The following is an 8,303-nucleotide window of genomic DNA, read 5'->3' on the forward strand; positions in this document are numbered from 1 at the left end:
ACAATTTCACTTCCGAAATATCAATGAAAAGAAATGTAATACCTATCAGTGAACTTCAAATAAAAAATAATATGACATTTATTTCCAGTTGATGGTAAGTGCTATAATCACACTCTTAGATTAATAAATAATGGTGATATTGCACAAACTTTGGCTTACAGGTCTCTTACTTGTTCAGATATTTAAATATCTTAATATAATTTTAATACTTGTAATAGTGACCTACACATTAGTCACTGGTTTGCTATTCAAAAAGTAGAATATCTAAATCAAATGACTATAGGCACAGAATTAGCAACAACCTCAGAAATAGGGTTTGTAATGAGGCTGAAAAAAGTAATATAAATATATGGCTACATGGCTAATTGTTTCACTCTGCAGCAATACGTAATATCAGACAATAGTAGAAATATTACACTTTTATCAAATTGAACTAATTTCAAACATTTAATAGGAAAAGACATTTCCGATGTAAAGTTTGACACACATACATTCAAGTGAGATTTAATCATTATCTTGTAAAAATAAAATAAAATAAAAAAATAAAAACAGAAAGAGGAAATGGCGGCTTGATCAATCAAAACATCTAACAAACAGAAAGTTTTAGGTTCATGGTTATCAAATTGAATGGATGTTCTTTTACTGAAACATAGGGGAATCACATCAGTTGGACGTTCTGTTGTTTACCCACAAGAAATGAATTAACCGGGACAAAGTACATCCTTAGTTGTGTTCATAAATCGATATTATTAAAGTGCGCATGCAAGGCAAGTTCAGATTTCATCGCTATGCAATACAAATGCGCTTACACGGCTACTAAATGATAACACTGCTTTTCGTGAACAGTGTTTGAATCTTCTTCCTGCAGATGGAGAGATTCAGACCATTGAATTAGTTGATTATAGATTCAATCTTGTAGCAACATAACCGTGTTCAATAAGCCTATATTGTAAAAAGTCTAGTTGGATACAATAAGCCAGGCATAATGTATGAGGTATGATATGAAAATTCGATGTTGCCACAAAGGTAGGTTGACAATTGTGAATGAAAAGTCATCGGTTTGTCGTAACGTTTGGTCAATAGTTTTTCTTTACCATCGATCTCTTAGTGTAGGTCAAGATATGAGGCTGGCTTCACATTATCAGTTGTATCCTTTATCTCAAGTTATTTGGGGTAGATGCGATGTATCAAATCCCCGAATCTAGGATAGTTAAAGATAATACGTTATCTTCATGGCGGAAACTTAAATTAAAGGTTCTTGCTAACCAATGTATTTTCTTTCGGATCAGCTCAGCTCAGCTATAAAGTAAGCTTCTTTAGAGTAAAGAAATAGCTCAGCAAGCAGAGAAGCACAATTTGTGAAAAAAAATGCAGTTTATTATCCTTTTTACCTCAGCTTTTCCCACTTTATTTTCTCATTGGAAAGAGGATAATTACATAAATAGTATAAAATTGCATGCGTGAGTAGGCACACTATATTATTTGGTACAAAGAGGGTCTTTATTGGTAAACATAAACGTTCTTTAATTGTAAATAAAAAAAATATGCTAACAACTGCTGAACAAAGGAAACTGTCAAAGTTGGATCATGTCAGATAAAATTCTGTAGTTAAGTGCAAGGTTGCCTGGTATTTTACAACAATTGAGTCAGAGATCTTAGACCTTATAGCTTTAATACACTTTAAAACAGATGAAGGTCATGATTTTCCTCTATTTTTACTACTGGCAGTTGTGCTTTGTTTTATTTTAAAGATTTGAAAATGCTACTTTCCATTGACATAAAAGACACTACTGGTTATGAAAGTGATTTAGATTACCATAATATATTCACACACAATTACTGACTTCTTTAATAAGATACCATTATCTAATTTTAAAGAAATCTTGAAACAAGCATCTCTATGTTATGGTTTAAAAATTTGGCATTGGCTTTACCTGAGGTCAAACCTTTAGCCAGATTAACTTTTTCATAAGTTTTTTGTGGTTCGAAATGAGCAAATATTTCAGAAATTAACTTTAATAAAAGACTTATGGCTACCTCCTGAAGGCAGAGCTCCTCTGCCTTTTGAAAATGAAAATCCATTTGTCAAATTGCTAATGGATATTGTTTTATCTCAAGATGAAATAGCCAGTGATCAAATATTACTTTGATATATAATGAATTTGCTCTGATGTTAAGAAAACTGTTTGCGTCTCATTAAAACAACTCTTCATAATTTTTAAAGTATTGTAGGATGTAGTTTTGTACAACTGCTAAACATGGGAAAATTCTTCGGGTTTCACAGTATTTGACAAAAATTGATGCTTAACATTAGAAATGGAAAGCTTTAATTGGCGACCAATCTCTAGTTCAGTGCTCCCAAATGCGAACCAAAGTTTTGTTAAATGGGCCATTTCTCTGACTTGTTCAAAATGTGGTTCAAACATCCATCTGTAGATAAAAAAAATGGGTGGAAAAAATTAGCAAAATGTTACTGCTATATTATGTAGGTAGAATATTGAGAGCACAATAGCTTCTGTCTGAAGATTATTGTTTTTTTTGCAATCGCAAAATTGGCGTAATTTTTCTGACATTAAATATGATCAGATAAGTTGGAATCAACAGTTTGGAGAATTATCAGACAGTTGTGCCTACTTGTCAAGGCTAATGTGCAGAAAACCTAGTCAGGATGGGAAACACTCCAAGTTTTGATTCCATTCCTATTAACAAAATTATTGTGATGATGATTAAAAACGGCCAGACAGAATAGTGATAATAAAGCGTGTGGATGTCGGATTGGATGAAAACGATTTTAAATGTAAAACTGGTGGTGCAGGTTATGATTGGTCAGTATTAAAAAGTGTACAATAAATACATAAATTAAATAAAGATATTAAAAAAATAAATTAGTAGGAATTCAAAATGATTGTTTCAAGATTCCACATGCACAGATGTCATCGACAAATGATGAGCACAATTTTTGCTTTTCATTTGGTTTAAACACTTTACATCAAAGTTAAATTCAAATAGTTTTTTACCATTACGTGTGATAGTTTTAAAGAGGATTGTCAACATTTTACCACGAGTTTCTAAGTGTGGTTGAATATATACTAGTCACCAGCCTACAACTTTCTAAATACAGTATACAGATTTGAAACAAGTTACATGCACCGATTTGAAATTTTCAATCTGGTTGCACTCCACATAAACGTTTTTCAATGATTTCAATGTTCATAGTAAATAATATAATATCAGTATTTGGGTGGCTTTAATGAAAACTGCCTCTTGATTCTGTCATTATTATCATCATTGTTTGATTTAATACACCATGTTTATATGCATGCAATCGTGGTTTGAATTTACGAACCTTTCAACTGACTAAATTCAGTATACCATCTTTTACTTCGAAATGCTGCCTCTAACTTTCATATCTATTTGCAGGGTTTTTTTAAACATAAAATATATTTCAAATAAAATAACCGGTGACTTGATATTTGTTAGTACCTTCAGAGATCATAAAAACAATCCTGACTAACTTTCTGCCACTACTTTACCTAGGTTTAGAATAAGGGTTCGGGCTGTTACAGAACTATCACTAAGCACACAATATATCTAAAATGACAAACAAAAATAGTCCTCAAATTTTTTATTGTGATGATATGTATGATCACAACGATAGTGTATACCCGGTTAGTTTACTTTCTGATTATTATTTTTGTTGATGGATTACAACATTACTTCATCATTTGCATGATTTAAACATATATAGTTCATATGAGGCAATACGACCCTGGTTATTCAGATTAAAGACAGTGTTTTTCAAAACAAAATTTTAATTCAGGGCTATTATTTATTACTTTCAAAATTCAGTCAAAAGAGACGTAACACAAAATTTTCTAACATATTTGTTAAATGGTTTGTTTGGCAAAAATATATGATTAAAATACCTCTTGCATTTTCATACTTTATTTCATTTTTTTGTTGTCATGTGGCCATATAACATTACTAGTTCTTACTTTCTATGTCGTGTAGCTGAAATTACGGACTTAATACTACACGACTCTCACTAATTCAAGCAATGAGCTTTCAGCATTTACGCAAAAATAGTAATACACGAATTTTAGCAAATTGATTTAAGACGACTTGTGTAATGTTATTTTGGAAAAGTACACACCAAAATATGCTCGTATCATATTCACATTATTTGTTCATAAAATGGTCACTGTTGGTTAGAAACTTAACTTTTATGAGTTCTGTATGATGATCCCCTTTTTATAAAATGTTGGGGATTTTCTTATTCATTTTCAGCGCATCTACTTCTTAGAGCCAGTGTCACATTGTGAGGAAGTAAACTTCTATGATATGTTCAGAGCTATTAGTGGATCAATGGAAAATAAAGGTACATAAGAGCCTAGTAAAATGAATCAATTTTGTACCATTTAAGTTTTGGTATGCTATAATAAGACTAATAATAATATAATGATAATTACTACAAATTGAGTAGTCTTTTTTTGTGAAAAAAATGTAATTCCCGTAGTTAAACAAAGTAATATTGCTTGACAAAATTAACCTCTAATGACTGATTGTATAAATAAAAAAATAATGTATTGATTCGAGTTGAACGTCCATAATAGAACTTAAAAGATGATACATGTATCAATGATTATTTCTGCTGAAATTTTATTTAATGTAGAGTTGTATTTTCATGGCGTGTCAAAAATATAAAATCAGGAGATGAGATATGGCTGCAAATGAGACAGTCATCCACCAAAGGTCAAACACTGAATAAAATAACTTCTACGGTCACTACTTGGTCTTCAATGATGTGCAAAACCCATACAATAAAGCAAACTATAAAAGGCCCATAAATTAATGAAGTGAAACTTTTGATATAAAATATAAGACGAAAACCGACCTAACCTATAAAAAACGAATAACGATGAAGATAAACAACGATGGCAATTACTGGACTACTGGCTCCTGGCTTTGGACAGGCACATAAAGTATGTGGCAGGGTCAAACATGATTGAGAGAGCTCCCCCAAACCTGGGACATTGGTAGGCAAATATACGATAACACAAGCTAAAAAATATGTTAAAGTTCGATTTAACTCGTGAGATCCATATAGAATACAAACATCTTAACAAATAGGATAAAGACAACAAATTATATGTTCCTCGAAAGAGTACTAGATTTTTCTGTACTTACTCACTTGCCCTCTTCGTCCCAGATAAGACACAAGGCTTCAACTAAGGGTTTCAATAAATGGTTTGGGTGTTCTGTTCTGGGGCAGGTCTTTGTTGCTGATCTTATTCGGCCAGAAAATGCAGTTTATTTTTCTAAGGCAGTTAAATGTGAAATGTCTCTACTTTTTTCGTGTCGCTTTAACTGTCTTGTGTCTTTCAAGGTGGTTTTCAATAAATGGTTTGGATGTTGTGTTCTGGGGCATTCTCATTACATGTCTAAGCCATCTCATTCTTCTTTGCTTGTTTACCAACGCAATGATCTTAATTTTGCCAGTCTGGCGAAGGTCTTTGTCGCTTATCTTTTTTCGGCCAGAAAATGCAGTTCATTTTTCTAAGGCAGTTGTTGTGAAATGCCCCTACTTTTTTCATGTCATCGTCAATAACGGACCTATACAGAAGGACCGTTGTAAAGTTGCTTCCTAGGTTAGTAAAATAATCTACTTTCCATTTAAGATAAAAAATTCTACTGTTGTATTGATTGTCGTCACATTGGTCTTCTGGGTACCGATTTTTAGCCCAGTTTGTTTGACAAGGATCTTTAGTTTATCTCTCTTTTCTTGTAAATTGATGATGTTTCCTCACACGTCTGCAAGGTCGTCTGCAAAGTCCAGGTCTTTTGGATTGCTGAAAATGGTCCATTAAATACCTCTCGTTTTGGCATGTGTTGTTCGTCTTTTGATTCCATCAAAGACCATTAAAAAGATAATGGGCGATAGTATGCATTCTTGCCTTACTCCTGTTTTTTATTTTCCTGTAGGCTAGTTTCAAATCCAATAAAAATCCAAGAAACAGACAAAAACAAATGATAAGCACACCTTGTTCAAATTAATAAGTCAAACAGGATTTAAAGAAATAATATCAGAAAATATATTATTAAGACAAGGTATTCGTGTAAATGCCAAGATCGTGGGATGTTAATCATGAACTTTGTGAAAGAACTATTAAACGCCATTGACAAGGAACAAAATACTTAGTAAAATACTTATTAATTGAACTGTTCATACAATTCTGGGTAAATTTACTTATTAGAGCAAGTTTTTATAGGGATCAGGCAATATGAGAGAATCGGAAACATACATGCCAAAACCACACCGATCTGACAATATAACTTCATTCAAAGATGTTTTCTCTAATTAAAAAGACCATTATTTGATCTTGACATCACTGGATCCCTTAATTTTTTTCAATAGAAAGGTTAGAAAAATGAGGTTTTCGACAGCGTTATCTGCCTTCGAAATGTTCATTTTCATTACATTTTAATGAAGTTATAACTCAATTCACCAACATGATATGGAAAATCTTGTCTCCTTCCTCGATTCTGATGGTACAACTAGTCAAATTAAACTTTCAGAATGGTGGGTTTCACACCATGCTTCACTCACTGCCTGATTATTACTGAGACCGACACTTAATATATTAAAATATAGAAGCAGGAGGTAAATTTCACTTGTTTGTAAAATCGCATTGAATTGAATTGTGTTCCTGAAGTTTTATAAATGAGACGTGTACAATTCTAAACATCTTTACCTATTGATGAAATACACATTTTTCACAGTCCGACACAAACCAATCTCACCAAAGAAACAATACCAAAACAGGGTTTATTTTATCTAATGTACGTTTTTCATGGTTTGAGACATACCAATATCTCACTTAATGCTATGTAAAACATGAGATTTGGTCTTGCCACGTCTCACTGCAGTGGACATTTTGTTAACACTGGTGATGCAGTTCTTAAACTTTTATGGCTTCTTTTTTTCATTTCAATGTGCCTATGCCCTGTGGCCCTGTCTTTACAAAATACAATTAACCAATACATTGACACCCTTAAATATCTCTAAAGAACCAAACCCTAAGGTTGTTCTATGAATTAAGTATATAACTGGTGAAATGTATGCGACAAAGGGGGAGATAAGGCTTCACAGTAAGTTCAGCATGTTCCATTATATTCATTTATTTATGTCCATATGCAATGTTTGTTTTTATTAAGAACATTTGTTTTCTAAATTAGTAATTGTTTGTGTGTATTATTTCTCTGCCATGTTATTTTCATTACACATCTACATGCTTATAGGGGATTTTGCATATAGTAGAAGACCAACTGCTTTGAAAAATCCCAACGATATTAGAACTGTCAAATTTGCAAAGCAGATTTTTGGTCGTTCCCTCCGCGCGACTTGAACTCGTACCGCTGTGACATCCGTGGTAACACAGCCAAGATACCTGGATGAGCTGTCTCGTACTTCCATAGATAGTATACTAATTACAGCCTTTGATTTATCCTAGGAGGAATGACCCGGCCAGCGAGAGCTATATTGCACATTTGTATATAGCCTAGCTGGCCGAGTGGTATAGGACGCTGGACTTTGTGCAGGTGGTGTTACTAAAGATATCGCAGCAGTACGAGTTCAAGTCCCGCGGAGGGAACGACAAACAAATTTGCTTTACTAATTTGACAGTTCTAAGATCGTTGGGAATTTTTCAGACCCTTCCAAATTAAAAGCGAGCTCGCTCTTAAATGTATTGGAATTCGGCTAAAATTCATCATGTTGACCACGTAAGATTAAGAGCTATCTATAAGACGTTACGCACGCTATTGCGGCTGTGTTAAAAAAACACCTATCTAAACTATAAATGACTGTTAAAAACAATCAAAACTGTGATTATGTGAAAGCTGTATACTGTTGGAGTCAGGACAAATTATAATTTCTGAATATTTGTCGCACATGGTACTTCTAATTCTTTATAATCAATTAAACTTTCCCATAAAAACGTCAAAATTCCGTATGTCAGGTGTAACAAACTGTAGGTCCAAAAACGCTAAAATAGTGAATTGCGCTATTGCAGAGGGTACCAGATTTTGGATGTAAGAATAACTTCACATTTAAAAATATTCAATGGAAAAATGAAAGTGTTGGTAAATGGTAAGATTTCTAGAAGTGTTCAGTAATCAAATTTTATTACTAATGTAAGAACTTATTTACACAATATTCTTTTCCGATCAATATTTCCTAAACAATGTACATACTTTCAGCAATTATACGCCGGCATTCGATAAAATTTTCAGTACAAGCAAAA

Source organism: Perna viridis, chromosome 8, assembly GCF_037379345.1.
Source record: "Perna viridis isolate PV_CMFRI_1.1 ecotype Kerala chromosome 8, ASM3737934v1, whole genome shotgun sequence".
Classification (NCBI taxonomy): Eukaryota; Metazoa; Mollusca; class Bivalvia; order Mytilida; family Mytilidae; genus Perna; species Perna viridis.